Consider the following 16,237-nt stretch of genomic DNA (forward strand, 5'->3'; position numbering starts at 1 on the left):
CTGCCATATGCGCTTGCACACGACTACTAGCCAGCTAGTTAGCATCTTGACTTTGCTCCCTTTTGACATGTTTAAACTGCACCACCTCGAAAAAACTCAATAATTTCTTTATAAGAGAAAACTGATTCTCAAGAGAATCTCTCTTTACTTGCCAATGTGGGAGAATAAATGGGAACAAGGTTAGAATATAGACATATGCTTATGGATCTATCTCAACACGGGGCCAAGGTTAAAGGGGTTCAAATGAGAGATGGTCTGTCAAAGATCAAGGCTAGCTAATGGAGCTTAAAGACATTATAATGTTAGATTCATTAAAGACCTCCAAAGGTTAGTGTCAAAAGTCCTTTGACCTTAGGCAAGACCTTAGGCAAGCTAGGGTTGTGCTTGAGGTGGGAACGTGGCCCAAGCTTGAGGTGCTTGTCGTGCTTGCTGTGACTAAGGTGCTTGAGGTGCTTAATGACTAAGGTGCTAACGTGCTCCATGATTAAGGTGCTTGAGGGTCTCAAGGTGTTCCCAAAAGTCAACAAGTATCCCTACTCATGGGGGGGGGGGGGAATCCCTCATTGTAGGAGCATGAGAAAGAACACACACACCCTCACACAAGTCAAGCCTTGCCTAAAGAAGCAATAGGGACACATGTTAAGTTCCTCTCCATGTTGACCTCATAAGGTTCCTAAAGCCTATTGGTTGGCATCTCAAGTCATCCAATGACAATTTAGATAATTTACTTAATTGTTTATACATTTATCAAGTCCTCTCTCTCAAAGGGGAAAGGGGGACACTTGTCCCAAGGCTAGCATGATTGCTTGATATGCACTCTGCATGTGATTGGCTTGAAGGGGTCCATGAACTTCCAACATGAGCTACAAGGAGGGGGGGGGGGGGGGGGGGGGGGGGTCCGACCAAGGAAGCTAGGGGCTAGCCTGGGGAGTATACTCTTTCCCCCCCCCCCCCCCCCCCCCCCCCCCCCCCCCCCCCCCCACCACACACACACACACACACACACACACACACACACACACGCACACTCACTCATTGTGTGAGGTGAAAAGTGCAAGAGATTCATCTCCTTCTCCAAGCTTGTTGAGAAGTTGAGAGCCTACACCAACACTCTTGGCTATGGAATGTAAATACAACCAAGAGCCATGCTTCAATGCTTAAGCTTTCCATCTTCTCCATCTTCATTACTATGCTAAGCAAGGAGACTGATGATAAGTGAGGAACTATTTCTTTCTCATATGAATGTTTCTTCTTCCTCTTCCCTACCCTCATTCCCCGCTAGCTCTCTCCACCTTTGAAGGTCTTTGAGGCCTTGGGACTGAGGTCAGGGATGGTTAATGCTTTTACAAAGTTTATGTTATGCTTGTGATGTATGAAGCTTTCCATCTTCATTGCATCACCTAGGTCACAAGGAACACAAAGATTGTATTGTACCAAGTCTCTCTTGATGGGAGAATCTATAATAAAAAAGCCTATTGGAGGGATGACCGGCTCCACATAAATCCGGTCCTCAACTGTTGTCATGTTCTCTAATTCTCTCTCTTGAAAAAGTATTGTTCATGCCAAGTTAATTAAGTATAATGGTTATGTTGCTATTGCTAAATAAGTTTACCCTCTATGTTCTCAAAGTAGTCTCATGAAAATGCTCACTCTAATTCTCTTAATTCCGCTATTCTCAAAGTTCATAGGCCATTTCCATTACACGGGTAATCTAGAGCATAGTGACCTTCCTCCCCACAACTATAACATTGTCCAGGTAATAGCCTAGCTCTCCTCTTCTTGTCCTCTATCCATCACACTTAAATGAAGCTCTTGCATTTGCTGTGATAAATCTTGAACAATTCTCGCACCTTGGGATGCAAACACACCATAAATTTGTCCATCTTGAAGTACTGTTCATTGGCCAATTGCACATCGACTGCTAAATTTTCCTAGAACTCTTCAAAATGATTAAGAAAAACTCTAAAATCTTCACTTACATCCTGCATGCAAGCTCTTAATTTCACATCCATGTTGATAGGTGATCCCTCCTTACAAAAATCTTGCAAGAAGCGAGCCCCAAGGGCTCCGACCGTTGATGCATGCCTTGTTTCACCTTCAAAAGCATACCTTTTTCTTTTTTGTGCATCAACCATGGAATTTTGGCATTGAATTGAGGTTCAAAGCTTGCCTTACTAGAGCCAACTCCTCTAGAATTTTCCAAGACACAATTGTCAGTTGTAATAGCTGATTCGTGATTCGAATGAGGCGTTTGATCTGAATTTTCCACTGACCCATTAACAACTAAAATATGTGGAGATCATCGAGTAGCTCACTATCCACATTCTTATGCAATGCATCTTGCTATAATTGATTCCATGCCAGCCATTCCATAGTTGCCTCCTCATACCATGTTCGAAGCCCATCTGCAATTTCTAGATATTTTTGTTGGTGGATAAAGAGCTGGAAAAAGAAGCAAGGTAACTCAACTTCTTTGATTGGGATGGTAAAGAAAAAAGCTGGAGAGTCAAGACCAAATTCCAAGAAATTCAACACCGTCTAATTCTCCTGCTGCATCATTTTCCTTGTAAGTCTGACCATGTGCCAATTCTTCCTTCTCTGTTGCACCACTTCTTGTCCCAATAAAGCCCTCTATCCTATCTCATCTAGATGTAGTAGATCATCTAATAGTTGTTTCAGGTTCTTATTAAATTCCATCCCATATTTTACTGCCAATCTTAAAGTTGGAATGACAAATTCCATGGGCACTACTGCTTCTGTTCCATGAACCAATTTAAATGGAATGATTCCCGTAGTGACTTTATAAGCAGTTTGGTAGGCCCATAATGTTGTTTGAAGTCTGGTATCCCACTGATGTGGATCTTTCTGAACAACCTTTGTGAGAATTGTTTGCTGGTTTTATTACTACTTTCTACCTAACCATTGCATCTGGGATAATATGGCGCTGAATTTCTTGTGTTTGATTGAAAACATTTCCATAAGAATTTCCATAGTATCATTAGTAAAATGAGTGCCCTAGTCTTACACTATTTCAATAAGACAACCATGTCTACACATGATAGTTTTATAGATAAATGAAGCAATTGACCTAGAAATATTATATGGTAGAGCTTTAGCCTCCACCCATTTGCTGACATAGCATGTGACCATAATGATGCACTTGTGCTTCCTCGGAGTTATTTTCTTGAATGGTCCCATGAAGTCAAGTCCCCATTTCATAAAAACTCCCAAGTGGTAGAACTGGAGTTAGTGGTGTCATGCTAGCTGCTGTAGGTCTACCCATACTTTGGCATATGTCACAGGACTTACAAAACGCTCTAACATCAGCTAGCATCGACTGCCACCATAATGCAACTTGACGGATTTTCTTGTATGTGATATCAAACTGAAACATGACCGCCTGCATCACCATTATGTGCTTCAATGATAACATGCATTCGTCCTTTTAATGGCACAAAGCACCGAAGTACACCATAAATCCCAATCTATAAAGCACTCTGGCAATAATGGTGAACTTGAGACTTTGAATAATCAGTACCTTTTTCTTATTCTGAGGTCAATCTTCTGGGAATCTTCCTAGGTGAAGGAAATCATACACTTCTTGCCATTTTGGGTCTGGCTCTTCCTCAACTATGCTTTGAATGTGACTTGCAGGCTTGTGGAAGATTTTGAATTTGAACTCTATTAGGAACACGATCCACCTGATTAACCTTCTTTGTATGATTACTTTATTAATCTAAAACAATAAAACTTGGTGATAAACATAAAAGTGGAATAACTTTCCCACTAGAGAATGTCTGAACTTGGTTGCACTAAACACCATTCCCAGTGCCTCCCTCTCTGTTGTTGAATATCGTTGTCATGATGAACTAAATTTGTACTGGCAAAGTAGACTAGGTAGTCTGTCTTCCCATCAGCCTGAGCTAGTATAGGCCCCATTGCCATTCTTGAAGCGTCAACATATACATGAAATATAATATCCCAGCTAGACTGGCTGCTGATCGCATCTTTCAAGAATTGGAAATTGTGCTCACATTCTTCAGTCCAAATGTATTTATTGCCTTTCTTTGTGAGATCATATAGGGGTAAGGCTTTAGCTGCAAACATATGAACAAATAATGAACTCAATTTTGAAACCGTGGTCAGTGCTCTGACTTATTGAATACTCTTAATCTTGTCTTCATCCATTTCAATGCCATTCCTTAAGACAATATGTCCCAGTAGAGTTGACCTTTCCAGACCATAAAAACAGACTTGAATGGATTTAAGCAGATCCTCTTCTCGCTACACCTCTCAAAGATCATTTCCAAAAATAATGTGTGCATTTCTTTAGTGGAAAAGATAGTAAATTCATCCATGAAGATGGTCAAAAATTTGTGTAGAAACTCGTTGAAGATTTTCATCAGAGACCATTGAAAGGCTAAGTTGCATTAATACGTTTGTATAGCAAAAGTTGTACTTATAATTCGGTATTATATGCTGTATACCCATATTATACGTGTATCTCCAAATAAACAATATTTCAATCGAATTATATTTCGATTGAAATATTGTTTTCTTTATAAAAAAATGCACTGTGACACTTCAAACAAGCTATCATCACGACCTTAACATTGTTCACACACACACACACACACACACACACACACACACACACACACACACACACACACACACACACACACACACACACACACACACACACACACACACACACACGCACGCACACGCACGCACACGCATGCACACACACACACACACACACACACACACACACACACACACACACACACACACACACACACACACACACACACACACACACACACACACACACACACACACACAAGGGACTTGATCATGGAGCTGTTGATTCATGAGGATGGTGCTTCTCACAAGACCTTCAGAGGGTTACTTGCACAAAGTGCTAGATCAAATTACTCCTATCTCTCAAAAAGCTCGAATCAGAAGGTCCATTCAGGATGCTAGAAAAGATTTTCTTCAAGGGGACAGTGGGTTGGATGCTATTTTGAGACTGGAACAAAGATGCATATATCCGTTTATCCAAAGTGTTCTTTTTCCTGATCAACTTGGTGATGATAGCCAACCACATGTGTTTAAGATGTCATCTAAGTGTCCAGGTTCAGGAGTGGATCTTGTTAATCAAATGCAACCAGGTGGCTCATTGGAGGGCCAATGGGTGCATTTTGATCATGTGCATTGGGTGAAGGGGTGGTGCACAATGGGAGCCCATGTATATGATCCATATGTACGTGAGTTGCTCACAATCGCAACTTGTGAGTTTAAGGTGCAAGATCACCATGCTCAGGTTCAATTTTGGAAAATGTTAAACAACCAAATGGTGCAAAATTGTTTTCCACTTCCTCAATTTAGAGGTTTCATGTCAGTGTGCACAGTCTACTTTGGTGGTCCAAATAATAAGGTGGAGGAGAAAGAGAGGTCTTGCATGTTTCATTGGGAGACAAATATGGTGGATCACACTAAGAAGTGCATTAAGCCAGACTTTCAAGAAGAGCACAAGTATATGTGTAGGCAGTGGAGAAGTGCACCTACTGAGATGGAGAAGGAACGATGTAAGCAAGCTATACAAAACTATTGGACTGGCAACCACATTATTGAGGGACAACTACAAAGCTTATAGCTATGGCTTGCGTGGTGGGATGCACGAGCATCACATTGGATTGATCATTTTCTTACACAACACAAGGATTTGGGATTTGTACCATCAACTAACCTATATGAATCTAAACATGCAAGTATTCGTGCTGCACATGGAGCAACAAAGTATGTCTCATTGTATGAGGCTACTGCTATTGACTTATGCTTAGCAGTGCAGCAAAGTGCAAAATATAAGTCTTTTATGGATGGAAAATATCATGGTACTTGTCCGGACTTGAAACAACTAACTGAAAGGCTAATGGAAGGACACACAACTCGAGCTATTGAGAAGAAGGTTATTGATTTGACTACTTCTACAATGGATGCAGTAGGTCTTGCCTCTTTGGAGTATATGAGACAGCCCATGGAGTAAGTAAGTTTGTGTCAAAAAAGAAAGTTGGATCACTCAACTCCGATTCATGAGACTGACAATCGTAGACCTGAATATAATACCATCACAACCTCTAGAGCTATTCCACAATGTCCAAGCTTCAAAGTACAGTAGGTAAAGGAGTATGAAGTTGCAGAGTCCACTTGAGCCATTAGGAGAGCACCTCCTAAGGCTAAAGTGAGTTGTTTTGGGTTAATCAAGGAGACAGGTTAGAAGTACAACATTGAATCTATCATTTTTGGTTGCTAACCTTTACGGTCTTAAATTTTTTCTTGTTGATGTAGGTGAGAGGTGTGGGGTTGAGATCAACATAAATGGGGGAACATTGCATGGTGTTCCTGCCCCTTTCTTCAAGTGAAGAAGAAGATACCCAGGTGGCACACATGAGCAGGTCATTTGGTTTTGCAATAGCAATGTGCAACATGCTTAAAATGTGCATGGATCTGTTATTTTTCCACTAGGTCTTGCACCTAGGGTGTGGCCCATCTCAAAGGGAATGTTTTTATCTTTAGAAGAGACAAGTTTATTGCAAAATTCAGGCTTTGTTTTGGATGATGGCTCTCAAGAAGGTGCAGTTGTAGAAAGCTTTCAATCTCAACCTCCTGCAAGTGTAGCACGGCCACAAAAGAGGGATGGTAGAATGGTCAAGCGGAGAAGCAAACTCACCAAAGATTTCAAGGATAAGATTGGCTTGGCAACTAAATTGCATGCAGCTGTTCTTAGAGAGAGTATAATAGTCCCAAACGAAGTGCATGTTTTCTTCTTGGAGACACAGGGATCAAAAGCACGTGGGATTTCATATTTCATCACAATAAGTCAATTTCCATGGTGTACATGTGAGGACTTTGTGAGACAAGATGCAAAGGCAAGTACTTATATTCCATGCAAGCATACATACTTTGTATTTTTAAGGACTCTTGGATTGGATGCAAATGTTCATGCATTTATGCATCAAGATGCTCTCTCAAATATAGAGTTATTCCAAGCCTTGCATGGAAGATGTGAGCTTGTGGCTGCTTAAGCTAGTTTCACCTTTTAGCTATCAACTTCATCCTATATAGAACTAGATGTTTTAGGCCTTGTATGGAAAACATATGCTAGCAATTTAAGCATGTTTTTCTTTTAATTTATCATCTATATCCTATTTTGGAAACTTACTTTTGTTGTACTAGCTATCCACAACAACCTACTCTCCCCCCTCCCTTTCCTTTATTCCCTCTTTCTCTATTTCCACTTAACCTAAGTGGTGTATGGAGATCATGATGTTTAATGAAAAACCAAGTTATTTATGTGTACTTTTTTGCAGTCAAAAGCTCTTTGCAATGAGTCAAATAAAACCAAATTCTCTCACTTTTAGTCGACAAACTTTAGTTGTTGAGTCACTAAGCAATTTGAAGAGTATTCTTTTTGGTTGTTTCCTTAATGAGAACTGGAAAAGTTTGCTTTTGTGCATTAGTTATTTTAGAGTGTCATTTTTCATGTTTGAACACACTCTCTCTATGGTCTATGTATGAGAAGTGTGAGTGGATTATATGTGTGTCTCTGTAGAAGATTGTATATAATATTTCTTATGTTGAAAATCTTTATGTTTATAGTTTTAATGAGAAAGAAGTAATGGATGTTTATGCCTTAAACATATGGCAAGCATGTCACGATTGTTGTGCAGGTATATAGGTAGTTTATGGGTTGGTCTTCGGATGACTATGGCCATTTTACTAATGATAAATTTTATGGGACTCTTTGGTTTATTCTTACTTCCGTAACACGCTCTTGGAGCTAATCAATTCTTCAAAAAGTGTGTGGTAAGTACTAACTTAAGGAGAGAGTGGGGATAAATATAACCTAGAACTGAAAATGCTCAGTAAATTTTCTGCATGGTGTTGAGGAATAAGCAAAAAAAGAAAATGGAGCGTACACAGTTTGTATACAAACATGGAGTAAAAATAAAGTTAAGCATAGTTGAGTATTACTAGGATTTCAACTACAAGATATCTCCAACCCATTTGTCTCGCTCGCTTTGTATCCCTCGCTCGCTTTTCAAGGCTCATTAAATGGTAGTACCCATTCTTTGGCATATAATTGATTTGTTCGTAATAATTCAAACATCTGCCTCAGATGTAAGTGTTCTTTCTCAGAAGCACTGTATACTAGAATGTCATTGAGAAAAATGATAACAAATTTTCCCAAGTATGGTTTCAAGATACTATCCATAAGTGTCATGAATATTGTAGGCGGATTGGTTAACCCAAAAGGCATAACCAAAAACTCATAGTGTCCAAACCTTGTTCGGAATGCAGTTCTGGGTATTTCAGCAAGTCGAATACGTACGTGGTGATAACCCGCCGACTGCAAGTCTATTTTTGTAAAAAGACGAGCATGAGTGAGCTTATCGAACAACTAATCCATGCGTGGCAATGGGTACTTGTTCTTAACAGGTGTCGCGTATAAGCCACGGTAGTCTACGCACATGCGCATACTACCATCCTTTTTCTTCACTAATAGGATAGGAGAAGCCCATGGCAAAGAACTGGGTTAGATAAACCCTCTACTAAGATAGCCAGCAAGCTGACGTTCCACCTCAATAGCTTCAGAATAACTCATTCGGTACGGTGGTTTACTTATTGATTTACTGCCTGCAACCACGTCGATGCTATGTTGCACCGATCTTGTCGGTGGTAATCCTGATGGCAAATCATTAGGAAAAACATCGTGAAATTTCTTTAATAAATTTTTTAAGTCATTAGAAACCTTTGCTTGTTGAAAAGTAGCCGTTGGTGGAAGAGATGAGAGAGAAGCATGCGACGTTGAGTAATGTGCAACAGATTCAATATCGGAAAGAAAGTGAGACAATGAGTAACACAAGAAAACTTGATCTACTTCATTATAAAAAATGAGCTGCATAAGCTCGACTGTAGATATCAGTGGTGAGGAAGGCACATCCTTCTCTCCTAACAACAACACATGTGCACCATGTGACTCAAACATCAAGCTGTTTTTCTCGTAGCTACGCTTCAGTGATGGTCCTAGGCTATGCAACCATTCCCTACCAAGTACCACATCTGCCCTCTCCATGTTCATAACCTGAAAATCCAAGGATGTGGAATAGCCTTGTATTTCCAACAGCACAGCTCAGACTTGAGTATCCCATATTTTGGCATCATAACCATTCATCATTGCTACCCCGTAGCGGTGGGAACTCGGAGTTTGGGGCAATTTGAGTTTTTCACTAATGCATAATTAATGAAATTGTGAGTGGCACCATCATCTACCAAGATGCACACCTTGTGCCCTTGCAGAGATCCATGCATATGAACTAACTCATGTGGACCGAAGGTCTGTTGTCACATGCATGGAAGCTGTGATACAACATTCATGCACCACCTCCGTGTGTGTTACTTTCATAGTAGAGAATCGTGAGGAAGACTCAAGAGGCAACAGTTGCACCATGTGCACTGCTTTCTCCTGCCGTGAGCAGCAAATTTCCCCTTGGGACAATCCTTTTTGCCATGGCCGCTTCCCAAGCATTGAAAGCATAACTTCCCTTTTTTAGCCTTATCAATGTCCTCAGGAGAGAGAGGACCACGGGACCCCTTGGGTTTTTGGGCTGCTTCAGAATTGGCTACTATAAATTTCCTTTTATTATGCCCATACTGTGTGCATGTATTACCATGTGTATTTGTAGGCACGTGATTATTATATGATTTCTTTTCATCTGGATCATCATGAATGTGTGCTTTCACTATGGCCTCCTCAAGTATTTTAGGGTCCTGAGTCTTGACGTGCTTCTTAAGCTTTGGCGTTAGACCACAGATAAACCCACGTACTTGTTGAAAGGGGTCTAGTCCTTCCAACTTGAGGATAACATCCCGATAGTGAGAGATATATTCACGTAATGATGGGTGTTGGCGCATGGAACACGTGTCCCAAGCCGTCCAATTTGGATCTGCCTCATTTGTAGGCAGAAATTCTTTTTGAAACATAGCCTCAAAGGCTGCCCAAATCTGTGGTATGATATTCTTCTCCTTGGGAGACATCCACCATTTGTAGGCCTTGCCTTCTAGAGTCAGACTTGTTTGCAATGCTCTGACTGCATCTGGAGTACGCCGTAAGGTGTGAATTCCATCCCACTTGCTAAGAAAGATATTCACTGCATCCTTATTGTGATCTCGGTCCTCTCCCTTAAAAGTCGGTGGTTTGGTGTTTTTGAACAACTCGTCCACCTCCTTTGCAGTGAGAGTGTGCAAAGAATCCAAAGATGGACCTTGTCCATGATCAGAAGGGCCTTGCCCCTGATTGGCAGTGTGCTCATGCGTGTGTGTGTCAATAGGGCCCTTGGCCTGCTACTGTATAAATTGTATCACTAACGTGGATAATTTCGTGACATTTTCATTTAAAGATGCAAAATTTCCTTCCATTAGTGAGATGTGTGTCTGAACTGCACAAAATTCCTGAATATCGAGCAATTCATAAGCATCATCACCTCCCGTAGCGTCACGGGCACCCTCCGTGAGAGTATGCCGCCACGAGCCGTCATGGGAAGGATCAGGCGTATGATGCTCAAAATCAAAGGTCATACTGATATCTGAATCCATGGCACCATTGTGCAGTGTAAGAAAGAGAAAGAAGAATACCTTGATTCAAAAAATAATCCCGTAGATGTAGTATGCACTGCAAACAATAAATTAGTTGTGCTACTTACGTTGGGCGTCTAAGTGTTAACCAACCCGTAAGTCCACCCGTTCACGTTGTCGGGGGATTTGTGTTCGAAAGGTGAGTCGGGAAGGTGCTGGGCCTCTGGCTGTGAGAGGTGCGAGGAAGAGAGTTGCAGCAGACACAATCAATGTAGACAAAGCGTGAAATAGACAGCTTGGACCACCGAAACTTGAGTACCCAAAAACAACAATGAACAATACCACTGCTTATATTAAATGCTAATTATGGAGTTTTAAGCTCCTTACATCAGCTTCACCTGCCTTAATTGGCCTACCAAGATTATCTTGATGATTTTTCTCTTCTTCATTCGTCCTTTGCTACTTCAAAGTCGAGAGAAAGAGCCTGACCTTCTCTTTGGCTATGAATATGGAAGCTTGTTGCATGAGAGTTGGTTATGCAGTTTAGGATTGGCTTAAGCAGGCTTTGGATTCCAATGGATTATGGTGGCTTAGCATAGAATTAGAATGGCTTAGGAGGGTATGAATGAGATTTGAATGGCTAGCGAGGTTTAGCTTAGGATTATGATGGTTACAAGCTTTAGCCTAGGATTATCATGGGTTACGGAAGGTTTGAATGGGATTCAAATGGCTTTGGAGGTTTATTTTTCCAATTCAAATGGGCTTAGAAGACTTAGTATAGGTTATGGTGTTCTTTCTTAGAAGCGGCTTAGAGTTCAAATGGCTATGAAAGCGATTAGAGTGGCTTAACAAGTTTAGGATTAGAATTAGCTAAGAGGTTTGGCTTCTACGAGTGCGAGGAAGAAGAAAAAGAGAGCTCACCCCCATTTTTTTTATACAAGGGCTTGGGACTTGCATGGAAAACTTCTTTTTCTATATTTGGCCAACCCATTAGCGATATTGCTAATGGGCAGCCCCCCCTTGCTGACATGGCAAGGCGGATTTCGAACAACGCCAAATTTGGCAGAAGTGGTCCCAAAAAGGTGCGCCCCAGCCCGCTCTGCAACTTCCGCTTCATGGCGCAAGCCATTTGAGGCTCGAGCTGGCCTGCACGAGCTCGTTTCTCTTGCCTACACCGATGTCTGCCCGCCATCTCCCCTCTTCCATTGGCTTCACACCCTAATTAAAATTAGGGTGGCCTTTTTAATTCATGTGGGCGGCCGGTCTTATTGGGCGGCGCTTTTAGGTTATGGCCCTTGGGCACCATTTGAAGGGCATCACATTCGGCATACATATCGGCCGTAGCAATGCCTTGCATGACACCACTTTCCAACATCCCCTAACTAGTAATAGCACCGTGAATTCTGCTGCCACCTTGTGTGTCGAATGCCACCACAACCTTCAAGATGCAAGTATCTTCTTGACCCTGCCTTGTTGGGTATATCCCGCAGTCAATGCATTCCAAGAGACCACATTCCGCACACAAGACTCCTCGAAGAAATTACTACTTGTGCATTCCAAAACCTGGACGAAAGACAAAAAATCCCAGTTGAGACACCAACCGAGCCAACCAGACCGGTACGGAACTGGCCCTTGGTGAATCTTTAACGGCGGCCAATATTTTGGTGACCAAAACACCTATCGCTGATCTGAAAAGACAGACACGCTCCACAAAGTGAGCATTTCATGTCCATGCATTCATATCATCTTTGACACTTTATCAGCAGACAGCTGCCGAATCCGGTATAGATCTGATACCGATTCAACTTCAAACTGACATAACTTCCTATCTTTAGCTCCAATTGACGAGCCGTAAAGACAAGCCTGTAGAGAACTTTAAGTACGACAATTTTGATCAATAAAATCCCAGCTATGAACACTTAAAGCATATTCATTGTTAGCATTAACAAGACATATTTTAGCCCTTTAGAGCTGCATTCGGCATGCTTTTGGCTTAAAATTGGCTTGTTATCAAGCCCTTATTATTGCTGAATAATCATATAGAACTCAAATAAACCTGATTGGCATCTCGAAGCAGATCTGCACGACATCCACCCCCTCTAAACTTGCACAACCTCCGGTCTATGCCAACTGGTCTTCAAGCTGCATCTGCTATAAACACCTTAATCTACTTGGCATCAAGCTCATGTAATTGGTAAGGGCATGTAAAACAAAATAAGGCTTTAATAATATCATCAATAGTCTCGCTCAATTATCTGGTAGCTGTCCCATCACAAATCTTTGAACCGTAGTGGTCGTATCTCCAAAGCATTTAATTATGAAAAATCTGTTTAGTGAACCCCACCAAAATCAAGTGCTCCAGTTAATTATGCACATGGCTTGACCATCATGCTCGCTTTAGGGACCCTTGTCAAGCTCAAGTATGCCTTACTCTGTCTACACATAGAATGGGCGTCAAGTCCTATACTTCAAGTTCTGATAGCAGAACCAAACCAAAAGATATGAAGATACTTTGTTAATTGTCCAAAGATGTCAATTGGAAGCTAAGCTTATTGATCATATAATAGAAAAATATTCTGACTTAGCATAAATCCAAAAACAAAGCTTATTGCCAAGTAACCTGCAACAAGAAAATAAATGATATCCTTGAATCTGCAAGTTGCCCTACAATAGCCCCCAGGATCAAATGGGATAATAAGGAATTGCCCCAATAGTAGAGCAGCATAATATCCACATGAGCATACATTCCCTGTTTCGATAAACTTCAAGCATTTCTGCTCCAAATATGCTATTCCTGGATCTAACAGAAAGAAAGAACAATGTATACCCAAAAATACCCATCCATAGTGAACCTGCTTTTGAAGATCTTTCGAATCTCCTAGATCAAATACCATTAAGATCACATAGCATTGATGGGCTCTGCAATATACTAGAGCTTCACCTGAAGCATAGTGCAACACCCACATCTCATAAACTTTTGGCAACTTAAGTTCGTTACCAGCAAGCATTAAATAATTATGACTCCCTTTTACTGGTAGCCAGGACATCACTGACATAAGCATTATTAGGAGTAGTATCCAAATCCATCCACATTTGGCACATTGTCCAAAGAAATGAAAAACCCTGTGCACTTTATGCAGTATCAAGGATGATTTAGCATCATCACCCCCTTTAGATTCATAGCCATTACCAAGAACCTTAGGACTCTTTGGACCTTTATCATCAGAAAAATTTTTACCTGGTTTTTGAGCTTGATAATGTAAAATAGCTTTATCCTGTAGATCTTCATCCATAGAATCCTTGGTAAAATCACCCTTGGAAGTCTCAATATTCATCAAAACTATAGGACTTATCTCCTCTTGTAGCCTGTATATAAGCATAGATGTAAAATCCATGTCAATATCCTGCTCACAATCAGCATGATCTAGGCAATCTTCAAACTCATCAATTGCTTCCTCATCTGCATCCATGCTACTAAGCAAGCCATCAATTGCTTCAAACTCATCAATTGCTTCCTCATCTGCATCCATGCTACTAAGCAAGCCATTATAACTTTGTAAAGGTTCATCTGGCACCCCCTTTGAAGGGGTACATGCATCACAAAGCTCTCCTATATTGTTATAACCTTCTCCTTCAAATCGGGCCAAAAAACCATCAATTATGGAATCTTCTTCTGTGATAATAGTATCAACAAACATATTGTTAGGAGCAACCATAATTTCATTGCCATTATCAGGCTCATCCTGTGTTGGGTCCACAATCTCGACCACTTCATCAGCTATTGTGTATATAATAGCTTTATTTATGCAATCATCTGTAGTAAACCGAATGACCTGCTTAGCTATAGTGCCAATAGCTCCATTAGAAGCCTGTAGTGGCTCATCTTCTTGATAGACTTTTTGAGAACATCCCATGCCAAGGTCAATAGCTTGTAAATTTTTTGTTGTACAGTCTAGCTCTTCACTAGAACCATTATCCGAGGTAACTTCCATGCGAGCATTCTTTGAAAAAAAATCATATATTTTTGTTTCCGCATTAAATTCATTATTTACCTTTGCTAGGTTGCTCAAAATATGGTCCTCTGAAGTTGAATCTACTATTTCCAAAGTTGTATTTGCCTTGGCTTTACTCCTTGCAGAAATATGTTCCCAAAATTGATCGTAATTAAGGAACTACATCTAATCCCCTTCTCCTTTATAAATTTTTTTTTTGGCTTCTTTCGGGTATCTCCTTCATTTCCAACTCAATAATCTTTGAGCTTTCGTGAACAAACCCATCTGCAAAATAGTCCCACTGTGTGGGATATGTTTCTGCCAGTTCTCGCACCTTATCTTTAAATTCAGAGGTTACAACTTCTTCAAAAGTCAAAATCATCCGATCTTCTGGAATTCCTCGGCTCTTCATCTTTGCTTTATAGCATGCAAGGAATCCATCTGGATCATGTCCTTGAAAAATTCCACACTGTTTATGTACGACATCAAGTGCCATCTCCACTGCATCATCAATATGCTTTTTTATATTCGTAGCTTTTACTTCTTGCAAACATCCCTGAACTAAGCCCAACATTTTTGGCAGATTTGCAGATGCTAGATTTTTATCAAATCTATTGAAATTGTAATCTTCAATAAAGTGCCTCAACTCTTCTGGAATCTCCATCTTTACCTCCCACCCTGTCTCGTTTCGCGTTGGGTTCACCAAGAATTTCAGGGGATTTGTGTTCGAAACGTGAGCCGAGAAGGCACTGGGCCTCTGGCTGTGAGAGGTGCAAGGAAGAGATTTGCAGCAGACACAATCAATGTAGACAAAGCGTGAAATAGACAGCTTGGACCATCAAAACTTGAATACCCAAAAACGACAATGAGCAATACCACTGCTTAAATTAGATGCTAATTGTGGAGTTTTAAGCTCCTTACATCGGCTTCACCTACCTTGATTGGCCTACCAAGATTATCTTAATGATTTTTCTCTCCTTCATTCTTCCTTTGCTGCTTCAAAGTCGAGAGAAAGAGCGTGATGTTCTCTTTGGCTATGGATATGGGAGCTTGTTGCATGAGAGTTGGTTATGGAGTTCAGGATCGGCTTAGAGCTGGCTTTGTAGGCTTCGGATTCCAATGGATTATGGTGGCTTAGCATAGGATTAGAATGTCTTAGGAGGGTTTGAATGAGATTCAAATGGCTAGCGAGGTTTAGCTTAGGATTATGATGGTTAACAAGCTTTAGCTTATGATTATCATGGGTTATGGAAGGTTTGCATGGGGTTCTAATGGATTTGGAGGTTTAGTTTTCCGATTTGAGTGGGCTTAGGAAACTTAGTATAGGTTATGGAGTTCTTTCTTAGAAGCGGCTATGGAAGCTTAGAGTTCAAATGTCTATGAAATCAATTAGAGTGGCTTAACAGGTTTAGGATTCGAATTAGCTAAGAGGTTTGGCTTGTACGAGTGAGAGGAAGAAGAAAAAAAGAGAGCTCATCCCCCTTTTTTTTATACAAGGGCTTGGGAGTTGCATGGGAAACTTCTTTTTCTATATTTGGCCAACCCATTAGCAATATCGCTAATGGGCAGCCCCCCCTTGCTGACGTGGCAAGGCGGATTTTGAA

This window comes from Adiantum capillus-veneris, chromosome 15, assembly GCF_014529385.1.
Source record: "Adiantum capillus-veneris isolate H3 chromosome 15, ASM1452938v2, whole genome shotgun sequence".
Taxonomy (NCBI): domain Eukaryota; kingdom Viridiplantae; phylum Streptophyta; class Polypodiopsida; order Polypodiales; family Pteridaceae; genus Adiantum; species Adiantum capillus-veneris.